A 19,688-nucleotide genomic window follows, 5' to 3' on the forward strand; every position below is an offset into this window, starting at 1 on the left:
CGGCTGTGTGCAAGGCAAATGCTATACTATCACTCCAGCTCCTACTCATCTTTTTGTACTGTCACTGTCCTCCCATTGTTCATCGATTTGCTTGAGTAACATTGTGAGACTTGTTACTGTGTTTGGCATATTGAATACATCACGGGTAGCTTGCCAGGCTCTGCCGTGCGGGTGAGATACTCTCGGCAGCTTGCTGGACTCTCCGAGAGGGGCGGAGGAATCGAACTCAGGTCGGCCATGTTGGCTGCATGCAAGGCAAATGCCCTACTCGCTGTGCTATCACTCCAGCCCATCTTTTTGTACTAGAGGGCTACAAATCATTGTAACGTCCCCTCTCCATTTCTTTCTAAAAAACCAATATTTGCCCCTGTGGGGGCAATACTGCTCATGCTAAAAATGCATGTTCTAGAGAGTTCTTAAGTATAGCCTCTGATTTTGATTTAATGGGCGCCAGGGGAAACCTCGCTTTTCCCAAAATGGATCATCAAACACACCCCTGTCTTAATTGAGAGAAAAAGAGAAAAAGAGACATCTTTGTGCTGATCTAGTGGTAGTTCTTCCAAAGAAATGATGAAAAATCTCTTTTCACCCTGGAGCTGATCTTGCCTCAGAGAAAGTGGCTGCTTTTGGCAGAGAGCAATTTTTTTCACAATAGTTGCATTGGAGAGCTGGGGAGGTGACAGGTTGTCAGGTCCCTTAGGGACCCCCAAATAGTTCACTGTCCTAAAAGCCAACACTATCGTCCCTTGTAAGAGTACAATTAAGTCCATTATCTCATTACACATCTCCCAAATTCCAGAGGAAGACAGTGATTGGCACGGCTGCACCCCTACTTCCAAGCAGGGGAACTGTGACATTGAGAGATGAGGTGGCTTAATTGAGGTCACAGGGACCAACGTCTCTTCCTGTAAATATCTCCCATAACATGTTTGCCTGGAGGATTTCTCAATCTTGGGTCTTGTGGTTACTATGTCCACCAGGAGTCACAGTACCCGGAGTTTCTAAGGGTTGTTTTGTCTTGGCACCCCACACCCCACTTGACAGCAGTGCTCCCCTCCCCCCCAAAAAACCCAAAAACAAACCCCAAAGCAGAAGAAGGCCTTCAGAGAGATGTGATGGAGGGGAGAGAGGCAGCTCAGGGGCTGCCTCTAAGCGGGGCTGTTTCACAAACCAGGCTGTGGGGAGCCGGGCAGGGAGCCCTGCCAGCTTCCTGCTTCTTTAGATGAGGTCCACCATCTTTGCAGGGTTCAGATGAGACACGTGAAACCGTGACGCGCTTTCCCCGGAGATGCGAAGACCCAAATGGAGAGATCTCCCACAGACCATCTTCAAGTAACATGAGAAATTCATATTTTACTTAGCAGTCATGGAAACTGACCACATCTTAGAGCTCGCCATACTTGGAACTTACCATAAAGTGAGTGGGAATTAGAGGCTGGCAAACCAAATGAAAAATAGTATCTGTAATGGCTCTTCTCTGTGAACTGGCCTGAGGCCTCTTTAATTCTCCCAATTAAATCAGTGTTAAAAATTCCCTCAGAACATAATGCGACTGATTTGTTTTGAAGCGTAAGTGCCTTCAAGAGATAACTTGTCCACGTCATGCCTTCAAGTGGATCTGGACCGAACCCGTTCCTCAGTACCCAACTCTGACAAGGAAAGCAAAGGCTCCAGGGAAGGACACTCTGCAGTTCTGCCGAGAAAGCCAGCACGTCACCAAACAATACTGCTAACAAATTTGCCTTCTGTCCTCAGTCCTTGATGCTGCCAAAGACGTTCATCTCCTTTTTGTTTGAAGAGAGATGAGCTAATGATGGGTTCAAGACTTTAATTTCAATTCAAAATGCCCAGAGCCAAAGATACACCCTAGATCAATGCAAAAACACAAAGGAGAACATCAAAGTCTATACATTTAGCTCAACTAACTTCTAATACCAAAATGTTCCGCCACTGGCTTCTTTTGTTGGAAACAACTTGGAGGTGTGTGTATATGTGTGTGTGTGTGTGTGTTTGTGTGTGTGTGTGTGTGTGCGTGCGTGCACAATCTTCAAAGTAAACGAAACTGTCTTTATTCAAGACTGAAATAGAGACGAGAAGACCAGGTATGGAAATCTAAAAAGTGACTCTTTTGTTACAGAAGACACTTTTTTTTTTTTTTTTGCTTTTTGGGTCACACCCGGTGATGCACAGGGGTTACTCCTGGCTCTGCACTCAGGAGTTACTCCTGGTGGTGCTCAGGGGACCATATGGGATGCTGGGAATTGAACCCGGGTTGGCCGCGTGCAAGGCAAATGCCCTACCCGCTGTGCTATCTCTCCAGCCCCCCAGAAGACACATTTGAATGGAGAAAAAAAACCCATCATTCCTTGTTGGATGCCACAAAGCAGGAACAAATAGGGGGAAAGAAGAAAGGGAAGCAAATTCATTTAGAGGCTCAGAGAGCAGAGGGCCAGAGAGCGATTACTGTGGGTGGCGCACTTGACTTGCACGCCACTCACTCAGGTTTAATCCCCAGCACCCCATATGCTTCCCCAAGCCACAAAGAGTAAGCCCTGAGCACAGCTTGGTGTGGCCCCCAAACAAAAACAAAAACAAAAACAAAAAAACAAAAACAAAAACGAAGCCTCGGAGAGCAGAGCAAGGGAATGCGACTGGAAACACTCCAGGCTGGAAAGGTCGTGACGGGAGAACTGGCTGCACGTGGGCTGCGTGTCCTGAATCGGAAAGGACCCCGTGTTAGTTTTTTCGCTACAGCAGCATCTGTCTATCTCCATCTACCAAAGTGACTAATTAAAGCAACAATTCCTAGATTCAGGAAAAGGCTAATCTTTTTCACTGGCAGGAGACCAAAGAAAGCACACTGTCCAATGAGCAGTACAATAAGGCAATGAAAACAAGACTGCACTTATCAAACATTTTTATCTGAAGTGTTCAAAACATTTGTCAAGATTATATCCAGTTTCCACTTCTCCTTCAGCACCTTCCCCACGGCTGTGAGGGAAAATCCAAGGATGTCTCTCAGGCACACGAATGTCAGTCTGAACAGAACTTCAGGAAAAGAACTTTCCCAAGAGGGTGATGAAGCAAGGGATTCTGAGGATTCTCAAATGGGCCAGACTGTCTCTACAGGCTGGTGAGGACTCTGCGATGCACCGGTGCTCAGGCCTTATTCTTGGTTCTGCACTCAGGGACCACTCCTGTGTGTGCTCAGGGGACCACGTGGAGATCCGGGGATTGAATCTGGGTCGGCCGTGTGCAAATAAGTGCCTGCCACTGTACTATTGCTCTGGCCTCTCAATCACCAGAATTTGTTATTAGGATGATCTGGCATACTCAATGGAGTCACACACCCAACTGGCAAGTGAGGGACATCTGGTCCTATGATGGGATCATGAAAAGATAGTGGGGTGTGGTCTACACTGGGGCCAGGCAAGTCACTCTGGGAGGCCCAAGAGCCCTTTCACTCTTGTTACTCCTTTTGTTTTTTCAACTTTTTTGTTGTGGTAAAATATATATGACCATCACCCACCTTAATGTTTGTGTGTGAGTGGTGCCAGGGATGAGTCTAGGGCTCCCAGACACACTATATGCTGTCCAGTGAGTCAGGCCCTCTGCCTGCTGCTGACCATCTTTATGCGTCCAGGTCAAGGGCATCGAGCATCTTCGCATGGCCGTGATGCTCACCACCTCCCACATCCAGAGTTCTTTCCTTCTCGCAAAACTGGAACTATTCCCACTAAGCAGCCAACTCTTAGGCCCCTGTCCCCCAGCCCCAGAAGCACTCATTCTACTGTCTTTAGAACTTTAGACTAAGTAACATTTTTGTTTTTGCTACACCTGGCAGTCCTCATTATTCTTGGCTCTCAGCTCAGGGATCACTCCTGGTGAAACTTAGGGGACCATGCGGGGTGCTGGGGATTGAACCTGGGTCAGCTGCATGCAAGGCAAAAAAGCCCTACGCACTGTTCTCTCTCTGGCCTCTAATTAAGTAAGACTTACAGAATCATGCAACACTACCTTCTTGTGACTGCCTTGTTTCAGTCAGCATGATGCTGCCAAGATTCATTCCCGTCACAATTTCTTTGCTTTTTGGGGTGTGGTGCTGGTGGTTTGGGTGGCATGGTCTGAGTGATTTGTGGCATGACAACCACATGGTCGCCCCCTGACAATTATTACAGCATCAAGAACAACTCCGGGGAGGGAAAATGCCATGATGGCGATGTGGAGACAGGGAGCTCGCAGGGCTGAGTCTAGTCCAGCAGGCGGGAGGAGTGGCTCTCACATCCAGAGAAGATGCTGAGATAAATACTGTAGTGGGGCCCAAATAGTCACCTCAACGGGCCAGAAATGGTGAGATGAAGGAACCCCTAACACCCAAGTACCACTGAAGGGGAGATTTAAGACAACCATCTGGGCCGGAGCGATAGTACAGCGGGTAAGGCTTTTGCCTTGCACACAGCCAATCAGGGTTTGATTCCCAGCATCCCATATGGTCCCTCAAGCACCGCCAGGAGTAATTCCTGAGTGCAAAGCCAGGAGTAACTCCTGAGCATCACCCAAAAAGTAAAAAAAAAAAAAGAGACAACCAATGGTGGGCCGGAGGGATGGTCCAGGATGTGAGGCGCCGGCGCGTGGCCCTGTGAGCGGCAAGCGGGATCAGCCACAGGATGCTGCCAGGTGGATCTTGAACCAAAGCCAGAACAAAAGAATAAAGGAATAGCTGCAGGGTCTGATTGTTACTGAATATAGATCACCAGACTCTAGAGGGAGCAAAAACGGAGGGAGCAGCTTCAAAGAGTTATGTCAGAACAGGTCAGCGATGACAGAAATGAAAAGGGACCGGACTAGTTTGAAGGTGAGAATCAGTGGAACTTCTTAGCTGATGGGGAGTGAGGTGTGAAGGGACGGGGGAGTCTACCATGAGAGAGACTGACACCGGGAGCTGATGGGGACCCCATGAGAGAGGATGATGCTGGGAACAAAGGGGCATCGGGAAGACAGGCAGATTAGAGGTGCGGGCGAGGCGTTTTCTGGCAGGATGAAAGGTGGTGGGAGTTGGACTTGTTGGCAGAGGTGCTGGAGCTTGCAGAACATGGGGCACAGAGCCCTGCTGTGCAGTGGGCTCGAGATGCAGGTTTTAAAATTGCCCGTGTGGGGGCCGGAGCGATAGCAAAGCAGGTAGGGCTTTTGCCTTGCACATGCCCAGGTTCTATTCCCACCATTTCATACGGTGCCCTGAGCACTGTCCAGGAGTAACTGCTGAGCATCGCTGGGTGAGACCCTAAAACAACCCAAAACAAAACAAAAATCACTGGTCTAAAGTAGTAGCACTGTAACACTGTCCTCCTGTTGTTCATCGATTTGCTCGAGCGGGCCCAGTAACATCTCCATCATGAGACTTGTTGTTACTGTGTTTGGCATATTGAATACGTCACGGGTAGCTTGCCAGGCTTTGCCGTGCGGGTGAGATACTCTCGGTAGCTTGCCGGGCTCTCTGAGAGGGGCGGAGAAATCGAACCCGGCTCGGCCAGGCCGGCTGCGCACAAGGCAAATGCCCTACCACTGTGCTATCGCTCCAGCCCCTAAAGTAGCAGGACAAGTCAAAAGAACAAGACACCACAGTACAAAGGTACAAAGTAAGGAGGCAAGGATGGGAGTGGGCGATCCTGGGAGGACAGAGGCAGGTAACTTGTGCCAGGGAAGAGAACCGGCTGGGCATCAGGAAGAAGACCAGGGAAAGGGCGTCAGTGTGAAGCCCAAGCGCATCTGGAGAGAATCTCCTCTCTGCTACTTCCTGGATGGCCTTGAACAAATTGGCTGTCCCTGTTTTCTTGTCTCTGAGAGACAGAGGGCCAGTACCTTGTATAGATTGTTGATGAAGATTAAAGGTGACACTTTATCCACAACAATAGAAAATTCCTTTCATGATGACCCTCATTGTAGATGCTCGACAAATGTTATTTCCTTCTTGTGTCAGTCTCCCTTTTATGTTTCCCTCTTGGCAGTGGCAGGAAGTTGGGGGTCCTTAGCTGGGATGTCGTTTTTAGCTCTGCCAAGGGTCAGACAGGAGGCAGCGTGGCCTCTGCCACTCCGCCTGGGAACGGACTCTCCAGAGCCACACGGCAACTGCTCTATTTCTCCAGGGCGTGAGTGACTGGAGGCTGCATAGCCTCTGTGATCAATAAAATGGGCAAATAATTACAATTTGGAAAGGGGCTCCAGAAAACATTGGCAACTTTCTTTGGGGATCAAGAAAGATACGAGATTTTTGCAGCTGAAAAAGAACTGGAATGCCCAAGAGAATTAAAATTTGAAGAGGAAAACCTCTGCATGGTGCAAAGATTAATTGGCGTTTCTTTTTATTAGAAGCTCAGTCATACATTAGACCAACTTGGACAGGAGACTTTTAATGATCTGTGTCAATGAAACCAATATCACTGAAGGCTTTGGAGAGAGAGAGAGAGAAAGAGCAAAAAAAGAAGGTGTTTTAAGTCTGTTAACCAATTTACTGCTCTAGTATTTCGAATGCTCAAGGGAGCATTTTTTTCCGTTTGATGAGAGGGCAAAGGAAAACGGAAACCTGTGGCAGCTGAGTTGGCCGAGAGAACAAAGCTCTCAATGACATCCTGTCTCACACCGACAACGGGAGGAAGGCTGGCTGTGACCTCGAAACAGAAGGAGCAGTCCCTGCTTTTCCCACGCATGTGTCACCAGAGCCTCCTGGGCTGGAGGGAAGCGATCATGGAAAGTTCTTTCAGGAAACGGATGTAGGCTGCACTGGACTGTCTTGGGGATGCCTCTGCAGAGCCAGTCCCTACCCGCTCCCCAAGCCGGCCCCCCACCCCTCCCCCCCCACCCCTGCCACCCCTGTGGATTTCTCTAGAGTGATGAACCTGGAAAGAAGCAATTTTGAAGCCAATCAAAACAAAAATATCTCCAGATTATAGACTAGCTTTGGATAGGTGATCATGCTCTTTCTTTATTCCAAAGGACACTGTGAGTCTCTCTTCTCCTTATAGCTTTGTGGTTAAAACAGATGGTCTGAGACCACAGAGATAGTACAGTGGGTAGAGAGCTTGCCTTGCGTGCATCTGACCTGGGTTTGATCAGACATCCCATATGGGAGCACCACCAGGAATGACTCCTGAGTGCAGAGAGCCCAGAGCAACTCCTGAACTTTACTGGGTGTGGCCCCCAAACAAACAAAGACATGACCTACAAGAACGTATAAGTACAGTGCCCAGCATGTACAGGTGCTCAGTAAACAGTTGTGGATAGAAAGAAAGACCAGATGGATTAAAACCCGTCAGCTTTCTTTTGTGGCTGCTGCTCTCTGTGAATGAGTCTAAGGTGGACTGAGCTTCCTGATGGCCCCCTTGCCCAGGTATCTGCCCGGCCCAAGATGGCAACCACCTGCCATGTGTTTCGTGTCCCTGTGTCCCTTTGCCTGGCCCAAGCCTTTCAGGTGCATGTCTTCTAAACTCTCCTTTTACTTATATTTATATTTTCCCTTTCAATTTCTAAAATGAGCCTATTACTCAATTCCAGAAGACCTGGACCTGGGGTTCAGAGGGACAAGTAAGAGCAGAGCAGAGTCCCAGCCCTGGGACCCCATGAAATCTTCTTTCACGACACTCATGCTACTTCTATGACTTGTTCACTCCACCATCTACTTATTCAGCAAATATCTGCTAAGTGTTATATGCCTCAGATCCCACTCTTTTGTTGGGGCTGGGCCACACCCGTTATTACTCAGGGGTTAACTCCTGGCTCTGTACTCAGGAATCACTTCTGGCATTGCTCTGGGGACTATATGGGATACTGGGGATTGAACCCAGGTTGGCCACATATAAGGCAAGCGCCTTAACCACTGTACTATGGCGCCAGCCCAGTGTCTCTGGATCTTGAACTCAATTCATACCCACAAGTGCTTCCAACCATGGAAGACAGGGTCACAGCTTCCAGGGATTATTACCTGCGGGTTTTTTTTGTGGTCATTATTCAGTCTAGCACAGGATGAAAGGGGACAGCGGATCATTGGAGTAAGAAATAAAAAGGGGGCTCCCCTCTCTCCTCCTTTGAAAATAATCCAGGAGATCAGCGAGCATTCTTCATCACCATAAGACCCTCTGACGGGTAACATGGAAGGGGACACTGGCCCCCAGGCTGGATTCTGGGCACTGCCACTCACTAGACCGACAATGTTAGGCCAATGGCTGAACTGCTTGCTTCAATCTCCTCATCTTGAGGATAATAGTAGTAATACTCACTCAAATGATATTTGAGACAGATCAATACCAGAATGCAAGTCAAGAGTGAGTGTGTGACACCTGGCAAGCGCTTGTTAAATGACAGCTATTACTGTCATATTTTATTCTTCTGGGAACAGGTTTGGCAAGCGTCCTGTCCCTGGATCAGAGAGTAGTGTTTCTGGGCCCTTCAAGTCTCCTCCTCTTGTGAGAATTCCAAGTCAGTATGTAAAGAAAGCTGAGCCCCAAGCTTGTTTTCCATTTTCAGCCTATGTGCCAGGAATCTCTTTGAATCATGGCAGAGAACTTCCCTGGTTTACCAACTAGACGAATAGAGTATAAACTAGCCTTTGCTTGTTAATGTTGGTTCAACATTATAAATACTGATTATCAACCATAAAATCAATAAAGTAAGTTATTTTCGCCTACATGGGTAAATGACTGATTTGTATTAGTTTTGGGGTCACACTTAGTGATGTTCAGGGCTTACTCCTGGCTCTGCACTCAGGAATCACTCCTTGGAGGATGCTATGTGGTGTGGGGGATTGAACCCAGGTTGGCTGCATGCAAGGCAAGCGCGCTCCCTGCGGTACTATGGATCCAGCCTCCACTGACTGTCTTGGGGGCTGGAGTGGTGCGGAGAGCTCCCTACTGAGAAAAGTCCCCCACGGAGCTCCAGGGAAACCCTATATGCTCTTGATGTTCAGAATCTATTTTCACTTTCAACTTGGTGCTACTGTTGTGAATGTCTCAGAAATTCTAATGCCACATTAGTGAGAGAGGAAGGGGAGTTCAACTCTGTCAGACCCTCACCTGCAGTTCTAAGCTGTAAAGTCAAGCCAAACACAAGTGAATGAAACAGTTTAAGGTATGGGAATATCTTCAATTTAACAACCTTATCTTACCCACAAGGCCCAATAAGTGACCATGTCCACTTGGGATCGGGGAGCTCTGATGTTTCTAATGATGGACGTAAGGTGCCCTATGTAGGCAAGTGCATATATCAACAGTCTACCTGGTGATTCAGTCATATTCTTGCTTTTAAAGTTTTGGTCAACAGCAACTGAGGTCTCTGTTGATATAACACTTTTATTGTTTGTTGATTTACTTCTCTCCAAAATTATTCCTTGCCTTTAAGGGGGGGTGGGGAGTCTTATCTTTGCTTTAGCCTGGGGCCTCTGTGAATATCTGTGTGTGTGTGTGTGTGTGTGTGTGTGTGTGTGTGTTAATCAGAAAGGAAGGCAGGTCTCAATAAACTAACAACTCTGCAGTGATCGCAACCTCATTATCTAGTAGCACAATTTAATCTTTTGAATACATAGTTGAGGACCATCATCCGAGACAGGTATCAAGGTCAGCAGCTTGTGGGCTGAGACTTCCCTCACTTCCCTGACTTCCAATCTTCTGGAACTCTCCCTAAGAATCCCACACTTTTCCTAAGACTGCCATTTGTGGTTCAGCCAGCTCATCTACCAAGAGGCCTCTGTACCCTGGAATGTAAATTAGGTGCAGAACAAGCTCATTTAAAGCAGCTGGATGATCTCTTACAATCTCAGTAAGGCCTGAGTTTGTTCCTGGAACCAGTGTTATTTATCTTTACTAGTCCAAATGGCATCTATTTTTTTTTTTTTTGAGGCAGTATGGGGCCACACCCAGCATTGTTCAGGGGCTACTTCTGGCTTTTTGCTTGAGGATCACTCCCAGCGGTACTTGGGGGATGATGTGGTATATTGGAGATCAAACCAGGGTCAGCTGTGTGCAAATAGCCCCCTTAACCCCTCTACTATCTCTGTGTCTCAGCATCCATGTTGACTTGTTTTTTTTTTCTATCCAGCAGTGCTCAGTACTGACTCCTGGCGGGCTCAGGGATCCATATGGGGTGAGGGGATTGAACCCGGAGTCAGCCATGTGTGAGGCAAATGCACTATCTCTCTGGCCACTGGCACCCATTTTGAGAAAGTGAAATCAGAACATTTGAATGCTGTTTTCTTTTACTCATTAATATTATCCACCTGGGCTTCATTGTTTTTTCTGTTCAGATGTAATTTTTTTCCTGAGGGTGCAGCTTTGGGCCGCATCTTGCAGTGTGCTCTGGAGGATATGAGGTGCCAAACTACAGAAGACCAAACTAGGGTGGGCCACATGCAAGTCCAGCCCCTCCTATAGTTTCTCTCCAGGCTTGATGTGGTTTTTAAAAAGAAAGTCTTTTAATGTTGTCCTGGGTATTTTGCCACAATTCTGTTTTCTTAGGCTCATATTTTCCCTTCAACACACTTCAGTAAATATTTATGACTTTATACTTTGAACCACTTGGCTAGGTGCTAGGACACAGGGGTACACAAGATAGATAAAGGTGAGCTGGAGAGATAGTACAGTAGTTAGAGCACTTGCATTCCATGTGGCCGGCCCAGGTTAGATCCCAGCAATCCATATAGGCCCCAGAGCACCACTAGGAGCCATTCCTGAGTGCACTGCAATCTGTGGCCCCCCAAAAACCCAATGAACCAACCAACTCAAAAAGAGGATAAAGATTCTTTTTTTTTCTTTTGCTTTTTGGGTCACACCCGGTGATTCACAGGGGTTACTCCTGGCTTTGCACTCAGGAATCACTCCTGGCGGTGCTCAGAGGACCATATGGGATGCTGGGAATCGAACCCGGGTCAGCCGCGTACAAGGCAAACGCCCTACCCGCTGTGCTATTGCTCCAGCCCTGAAAGGTTCTTAAGGAACTTGCAACCTACCAAATAAGGAAAACAGAATTGAATCAAGTAATTTTATGGAGGTAAGATGTTAGGGAAAGAACATATCTGAAGCACTTTAAACCAAATTTTAAAGTTCATAAAGTCTTCCTAGAAAAGGGGGCATTTAACAAAGAAATATTACCAACTATATATAGACTTTTCTAGAAATGACAGGAGGAAATCCTTACATACCCATTTTATGAGGCCGGAATAATCCTGACACTCAAACCAGCCAAAGGTATTATAAGGAAAGGAAATGGCAGCTTAAAGTGTCATGTGCAGATCGATGTGAAAATACTAATAAAATGTTAGTGAAAGGAATAATACTTAAGATCATAGTACACTGCCAGTAAGCTGGAATTATCCTAACAGCATAGAGGACAAGTATGGATCACTGCCATGGATGCTGAGAACAAAAGCTGGGAATACTGGTCCACAGTAACAGCTCTCAGCAAACTATGAATAGAAGGAAACACTCTCGGCTGAGTAACGGAGCCCAGGAAATCAGTCCACTGTTGAAAAGGTGCACATTTTCCTGCTGTGACTGGGACCCGGCAAGGCGCTCTGCTCCCACTACTGCTGCTTCAGATTGTCACAGGTCATGCTCGGTGCAATCAGGAGAGAAAGAGAAAACAGTCCATGGATACTGGGAAGGAAGTATGACTGCCTCTAACTGCGTAGGACATGATCTTGCATGTAAAGAAGTCCAAGGAAACTACAAAGAAACTCTGATAACTAAAAAGTAAAGTGAGCCATGATATAGGATATGAGAGAAACCTATTAAAAAAGCAATTCTATTTCTATATTCTTGCAGAGAAAAGTTGGTGAAAGAAATATATGGGGCCAGAGAGTGAGTACAGGGATTAAGGTGCTCGCCCTGCAGTGTGGTTGTCTCTGATTTAATTCCTGGCACAACATATGCTCCCCATGGAAGAATATGTTTTAAAATAATAAGGCTTGGGCCAGTTACATCATCAGAAGAAACACCATGACAGGCTGCTAAAAGTTTTAAAAATCTGCTAGGCCCAGTCTTGGGAATGGGCAGTTGCAATTTCCCTGAAATGAGACAATCATCACAAGACAAATCTCAGGACCCAGTGGGTGGGCCTGACCGGCCACCATGCGCTGTATCAGCAGCTTGTGTGCTAAGAATGACGACTATTGAACCACAGAGTGTGTGCAACTTATGTAACCATATGCTATATAACTTCTGCTGAAACTAGAGTGGGATCCTTGTCCTGAGGTTGCTGCGTTGGTGAGGACTTGGACCCTCGCTTTTGCATCATGAGAGTGATCTCTTTCCTTATCCCGATTCCCGGCACAACACCCAGAGCACTGCCAGGTGTGATCCCTGAACACAAAGCCAGGAGTTTAGTCCTGAGCATCACCAGGTGTGGACCAAAAACCAAAAGAAAAAAATATACATACATGTCATATTTACATATACTATTTAGGCCTGGAGAGGTGGCTTAATCATCATAGAGTACTTGGCTAGTATGCGTGAAGACCTGAGTTTGATCACTGCCACCACAAGAGGCTGAGCACCATCAGGTCTGCACACCTCAGTGAGCACTGCTGGCAGGGGCCCCACAATGGCCCCCACCCCAGCACCCTTTTTGCTTGTGCGCCCTATGCAAATAATAGTATTTACAACCACAAATCATGAAGAGTCGGGCTAACGGTAATAAAATGCATAAGATTTTTAACATTAGACGTTGTGAAGTATTGCAGGAAGTAATTCAAGAAGGTCGCTGGGAAAATGTGTTGTGGGCATGAGCTACGAAGTTCAATACCGATTGACAAAATCATCTTTTTCTTGTCGACTTTTGGGCCACACCTGGCTCTTCTCGGGTCTTGCTCCTGCTCGGCTCTGTGCTCAGGGATCTCTCCCTGGGGGTGCTGGGAGTGGAACCTGGGTTGGCTGCACGCAAGGCACATACCTTACTCGCTGGATTAGCAATCTGGCCCTGGTCTACAGATTCTTAATAAAATCCTCTTTTTAGACCTATTTGAAATATATATATATATGTATATATATATATATATATATATATATAGTCTCCCTCTGGAAGGAAAAGAAAAAATAAAAGTAGTTAAAAACAAACCAGAAATAAACTTAAAATGAAAATAAACAATCCTATGTAGTGACAAAAAAAAGGATTTTTATTTGTCAAAGAGGTTTCAATTTTTAAAAAAGAAAATGCATCTGACTAATTTCCTTCCCACTGCCTTGCCTTCCCTCCAGGGCTGTGATGATGGGGGATGCAGGCACACATGGATGGCCGTGCTGCTCAATTTGGTTGCGGTGTTTGCACACGTGCTCAGAGAGGGCCTAGCTCCGGTGCTCCTGCCCTTTCTGGTTGCAGTGCTCACGGGGGTCGCAGTGACGCTCACACACTTGCAGTGACGCTCACACACAAGTTTCCTGTCTGCTATACTCACACACCTTCACTTGTGATGCCAGCGGAGGCCACGCCCTGGGGCTGCAGAGCTCGCCCATCTGCGGCTGTGCAGCCAGAGGTGACCCTCTCTGATGAGGTGCTGGGGGCTCCCGTTGTTGGGAACATGCTCGGCCCATGCAGGGAGCACCAGAGAATAAACTCATGGCCACATGAAAGACAAGGTTCACTGAGCCACAGATCCATTCTTAGATCTGCCCGAGCAGATTTCTTTTTTTTTTCTTTGCTTTTTTGGGTCACACCGGTGATGCTCAGGGGTTACTCCTGGCTCTGCACTCAGGAATCACTCCTGGCAGTGCTCAGGGGACCATATGGGATGCTGGGAATCGAACCTGGGTCAGCCGTGTACAAGGCAAACGCCCTACCCACTGTACTATCACTCCAGCTCTCCCCAAGCAGATTTCTTTTAGATATTTTGTCTCTTTTTTTGGGGGGGGGTCACACCCAGTGATGCTCAGGGGTTACTCCTGGCTCTGCACTCAGGAGTTACTCCTGGCAGTGCTTGGGGGACCATATGGGATGCTGGGAATCGAACCCGGGCCGGCTTCATGCAAGGTAAGCACCCTACCCGCTGTGCTATCACTCCAGCCCCTCTTTTAGATCTTTTTTGATCAAATGAAAATTACTGGGGCCAGAGTGAGAGTTCAGCGAGTACTGCACAGGGTCCCCCGCCCCAGTCCTGCTAGGAATGACTCTCAGTGCAGAGCCAGGAGGAAGCCCAGAGCACCGCTGGGTGTGGCCCCCAAACCAACCGACTGAACAAACAAAATCAGTTCTTTTCCTTTAAGGCTTCCAAGTTGTCAGTCATGCTTCGATTTTTCTCTTTGTGTGAGTACAAGACCATTTTCCTGTGGTTTCTTGTTTGTTTTTGTTTTTTTAAACCATATTTTTCTTTTCTCTCTGTCTCTGTTGTCGTTATGACTAAAGGTCACATACACTTGCTTGCAGCATGCTCATTGCCGTGTGGTATTTGTTGAGGGTCACGCAGGTGGTTGCGGCGCTGACCAGAGATGGTACCAGCTTCCCAGACTGCAGTGCTGCAGGGACCTCGGCCACATGTGCAGGGCAACGCGGGGATCAAACTCATGGCTTCACATAGGGCAGGCACTGAGGGGTAACTTCCGGCAGGGCCTGAGGGACCACGGGGTGCAGGGAAGTGAACCCTGGGCCTCCTGCAGGCAAAGTGGGCATCCAGCCTATTGGACTCTCTTCTCTGGCCAGAGACAGGCAGCTTTGTCATGGGGCTATCCCCAGGCCCCTACTGTGGTTTGAATATTTTTGTTTTATTTGTGTTGTTTGGGGGCCATACCTGGCTGTGTTTTGGGCTCGCTCCTGGTTCTGTGCTCAGGGAGCAGGGGAGGTACCAGGGATGAAACCCAGGTGAGTTATGTACAAGGCAAGCAAACACCTTGCCTGATGTCCTATCTCCAGGATCTTTGTGAGTATATTTATGGTTTCATCCTTTGCACAGAGTTTTTTGATGAATATAAGGTTAATTTTTTCTTTTTTGCTTTTTGGGCCATACCCAGCGATTTACAGGGGTTACTCCTGGCTCCGCAGTCAGGACTTACCCCTGGCAGTGCTCAGGGGACCATATGGGATGCTGGGAATCGAACCTGGGTCAGCCGCGTACAAGGCAAACGCCCTACCTGCTGTGCTATTGCTCCAGCCCCTATAGGATTAATTTTTATGTAAGAGATGGGGAAGGAACCTAACTGTGTTTTAAAGATGGCTACCAGTTGCGCTCATTGATTTAAAACACCCTCCTTCAGGTTGGAGCAATAACACAGCAGGTAGGACCTCTGTCTTGCACGCGACCGACCTGGGTTCAATTCCCAGCATCCTGTATAGTCCCCCGAGCACTGCCAGGAGTAATTCCTGAGTGCAGAGTCAGGAGTAACCCCTGGGCATCACCTGGTGTGACCCAAAAAGCAAAAGCAAAAAATAAATAAATAAATAAAAGAAAAGGAATAATGTATCCAGAGCAGGAATGTGGGCGTCTCCTGATGGGAGTGCTCCCTAAAGGAAGGGGCGATTTGCCCCCACAGCAGTAGGGCGTGGGTGCTTCCAAGCCAGGGTGCCACTATCTACCTAATCTTAGAACAGATTCAAAGACCTGTCCTGTCATCTCTTCTTTCTCAGGCTATTTCTGGTTATTCTTGTCGATGTAGTTTTTCTCAATATGATTTATAATTCTATCTCAAAATAAGCAAGCAAGACAAAATCCTGCTGGTATTTTTTTTTCCCCACTGAGAGCATGCAAATTTATAGGTTAAATTAGGGAGCATAAACAGATTTATACTTTTTATAAAAGTCTCTTAAAGAATACACTATGCCTTTCCACATGGCCCACTTTTTGGGGGGGAGGTCTTCAATAGTTGTTTTTGTTTGTGTTTTGTGTTGGGGTTACACTTGGCAGTGCCCAGGGCTCTGTGCTCCTGGCTCTGTGCTCACAGGTCATTCCTGGTGGCTCAGGCTCCAGCCTGCTGAGCAGTCTGCTTCCATATTCTCGTTAGGCTTAGTCCGAGGTATTTTTCCTTCTTTTGCTATTACAGAAGAGAGTCTATTATTCCTGTCTGAATACATAGAGGCTGCTTGTTTTTAATTTATTTTTAGGGCTAATTAAAAAAGTTTTTTAAATGTATTTTTTAGGGCTACTTTTTTTAAAAAAAATCTGATGTGTGCTGAAAGTAGAGAAAGGACCAGACGTGAGAGCCTCTCAGTATCTATATTGCAAACCATAATGCCCAAAAGTAGAGAGAGAGTATGCAGGAAATTGTCTGCCATAGAGGCAGGGGGAGGGCTGGGATAGGGGAGGGGATACTGGGTAAATTGGTGATGGAAAAGGTGCACTGGTGGAAGGATGGGTGTTCCATCATTGTATGACTGAAACTCAAATATGAAAACTTTGTAACTATACCTCATAGTGATTCAGTTAAAAAAAAAAGCTGAGAGGCTGAAGAGATAATACAGGAGGTAAGACACTTGCCTTGCATGTGGCCAGCCACAGTATCACTTCTGAGCACAGAGCCAGGAGTAAGCCCTGAGCACTTCTGGGCATGCTCTGAACTCGTGCACCCAATCAATAAATTGGGTCAAATAGATAGTACAGGGTAAGGCACTTATTTGACATGTAGCTGATCCTCCCCGCCCCCCCCCCCCCATCAAGTGCTGCTCAGGGCTCCGCTTTCAGGAATTACTCCTCGAGGGGCTCAGAGGACCCTCTGGGGTGTCGGGGGCTTGATCCCTGGCAGTGCTCAGGGGACCATATGGGATGCTGGGAATCGAACCCGGGTTGGTCACGTGCAAGGCAAGTGACCCTACCGGCTGTACTATGGCTCTGGCCCCAAGCTCCGGCTATTTTGATTTCCAGCTCTGAGCACCACCAGGAAAAACTCGGAGTTCCCTCAGGTGTGGTTCAAAATTTAAGAAAAAATATTGATTTTAGTGTCCAAAACTGCCCTGTTGAATTCGTACAACATGTATAATAGATTTTTTATTATGATCTGTTTTAGACGTTCCATGAAAGTCAGTGCAGTCTATCACCTACAGTCCCTTTAAAATATTCATGCCCCACGTGGCAGGAGAGAGCGTACAGGCAGAGCGTATGCTCATGTGCAGGAGGCTGGGCTGAGTCCCCGTCCCCACATGCTCTCCTGGGCACAGCAGGGTCTGGTCTCTGGTTTGTTGCGCTGCCCTCTCACTGTACTTGCTCTAGCCCTGGTCTCCAAAAGGCTACGACAACTAAGAAATGCCTCTTAATTTTCTTCTTCCTTGGGGAACCTTCTAAGCAGTGCCTGGGAGAGCCGGGGCCACTCCTGGTCATCCTCTTCCAACTGGGTGAGATGGTTGGATTCTTGGTCCAGCCCTGCAGTTGCTTCCTGGGGCCTGTATCTCTCTTCTGCCTAATAGGATTGACTGATGCCTCCCGAAAAATTTTAATAACGGGAGCAGACAATAAAAACAAGTTTTATAATTGTGAAGAAAAACACAATATAAAAAAATTAAAATAATTGGTGGGGAGAGTAGTTGGGGTTATACTTGTGGTGCTCAGAAGCTATTCCTGGCTCTGTGCTCAGGAGAGGCCTCTGGTGGTGTTTTAGGGACCATGTGTGCTGGGGATTAAACCAGGGTCAGCCACATGCCAGGCAACCAAGACCCTCAACAGTGTCTCTGCCTGATACCTTGATTTGAACTGTTAGCCTCCCAACAGTGAAAAAAAAAAAACTCTGCTGTTTAAGCAAAACCAAAAGAAACCAGTTATAATTAGCAGGATATAGGTGATCATGATTAAATGGTGTCAGTGGTGGGCTTTAGAGGCAATAAGGTGTTTTTATTGTTGTTTTTCCTCCCCTCTTCATCAAATTTTTCTATACTTCCATATCCCTGCCACGGCATTTCTTCAGTGGTTAGAAAAACATAAAGCGACCTAAGAATCCGACACTGCTTTGGGCTGAATGTGACTTGGAGCTTGTACAGCGCAGCATCTGACATCCCTTGGGCCTCGCTCTCCTGACCCAGGCCGGTTCTGTTCCCTGCGTCAGCACCCTTTATCTGTCCCTCCCATCTGGCAGAGCCTCCGTAGAGTAATCCCCCAGTGAGGTCACTTCTCCTCTGCTCTTCTTTGATCTGAATCCAGATGTTCTCCAACACGCTCCCATCCTCAGATCTGCCCAGATATCCACACAGCTCTCCATCTCTTTCATCCCAAACTGCTTGGCGTTTCCTAGGTCTTCTCAGTTGATATCTTTTTTTTTTTTCTGCTGTTAGAGCTTGTGATTCTCCCCATGAGGTCCCTTGGAGACACAGCCCATGGGCAAGTTGCTCTTTGGGACCCCGACCACAAACCCTTCTTCAGAAAGCATTTCCTCAAGTCTTTGAGAACTGGGATGTGTCTCCAAAGATTCCAGAGAATTCTGCTCCGAGATGACGATGGGCAATTTTTTTTTTTGAGAAAAGTGTGTTTTAGGAGTTAGTCCAGAAATGATACTGACTGACCTTATGAGCAAGTCCTGCTGCCTCTTCTTGACTGGATACTGTGGGCTACTGTCCTCGTGTGACGCTGTCCTGCATTCTGGACAGCTGCTGCCCAGATCATTTCCACTCAGCTTCTGCCCTCTCCATAACTCCAAGTAGATGCCCTATCTCATTTAGAAGAAGGCTTTAGTTTTCGGAGTTTTCAATCTATCCCTTTTGCTTTAATATTTCTCTGCCTCTTCACTTTTCACCATTTCCTCTCCTCTCTTGGAGAGAAATCCCTTCCCTTATTAAGATTCCACCCAAGCTCTTGTGTCCCTGTGGTCCCCCACAAGGTTCTATACTACTCTCTAAAGTGTCTTCTCCTCTGAGTATTTATTTGTATTTTGTTTTTTGGGCCACACCTGGTGGTGCTCACGCTTTATGCCTGGCTCAGTCCTCAGGGATCACTTCTTGTGGACTCAGGAGACCAGATAAGATGCCAGCAATTGAATCTGGGTCAATCACGTGCAAGGCAAATGCCCAACCCACTAATACTATTACTCCAGCCCTTCTTTGATGATTTAAAGTCAAATTTCTTGCAAGAGTATGCTATGTTTACATCTGCCTGTGGCAGGCAGGCTTGAAGGGTGGTGGGGAAATTTGAAATAATGGTGATGGGAAGGTGTAATTGGTGTTGAAATATTGAATGTAAACAATTAATGTGAACCTTATAAAAATAATATTAAAAAATAAAAAAGAGAGCATGCTATGTTCATGATCTCTTTCTTACCACCCATTCATTCACTCAGCAGCACCTTCAACATTGCTTCCTTCGATCAACCCAAACTCTCCTGAAAGCTAGAGCTGACTTCCAATCACCACATACTCCAAGGCCTGGGGGTAGTGGGGACTTCTGTACCTCCCTTCCTTGAAACAACCTCCTTTGGCATCTGTAATATCATATTATTCTTTTTCTACATTCTGATGGTTTTGTCTTTGATTCTTGTTCTTTTCACCTTTTAAATACAATAATCTCCCAGAGCTCTGCCCTTACTCCTCTATTTCACTATAATTTTATTCTCCAGTGACTGGCTCCATTCACCTGACTCCACTATTGACTATATTTCTACTTCTAGTCTCTAAGTGGTTTTTTTTGGGGGGGGGGGAGAGAAGGGATGGGGAAGTATCTTTTTATTTTATGCATGAAGAGCAAGCACTATTTCTGCTGTAAGGTAGGTGCTTTGGATGACAAATCTCAGGAATTTCCTTTAGTCCAACTC

The 19,688-nt window shown here is 46.8% G+C and overlaps 1 protein-coding gene across 2 annotated transcripts in view; it reads right to left on the reverse strand.

The window, feature by feature from the left end:
* The window catches only part of CSTPP1 (centriolar satellite-associated tubulin polyglutamylase complex regulator 1), a 213,061-nt gene that overhangs the window by 49,864 nt on the left and 143,509 nt on the right, over positions 1-19,688 (reverse strand). The window lies entirely within an intron of this gene.

Source organism: Sorex fumeus, unplaced genomic scaffold (genome assembly GCF_029834395.1).
Source record: "Sorex fumeus unplaced genomic scaffold, SorFum_2.1 ptg000007l, whole genome shotgun sequence".
Classification (NCBI taxonomy): domain Eukaryota; kingdom Metazoa; phylum Chordata; class Mammalia; order Eulipotyphla; family Soricidae; genus Sorex; species Sorex fumeus.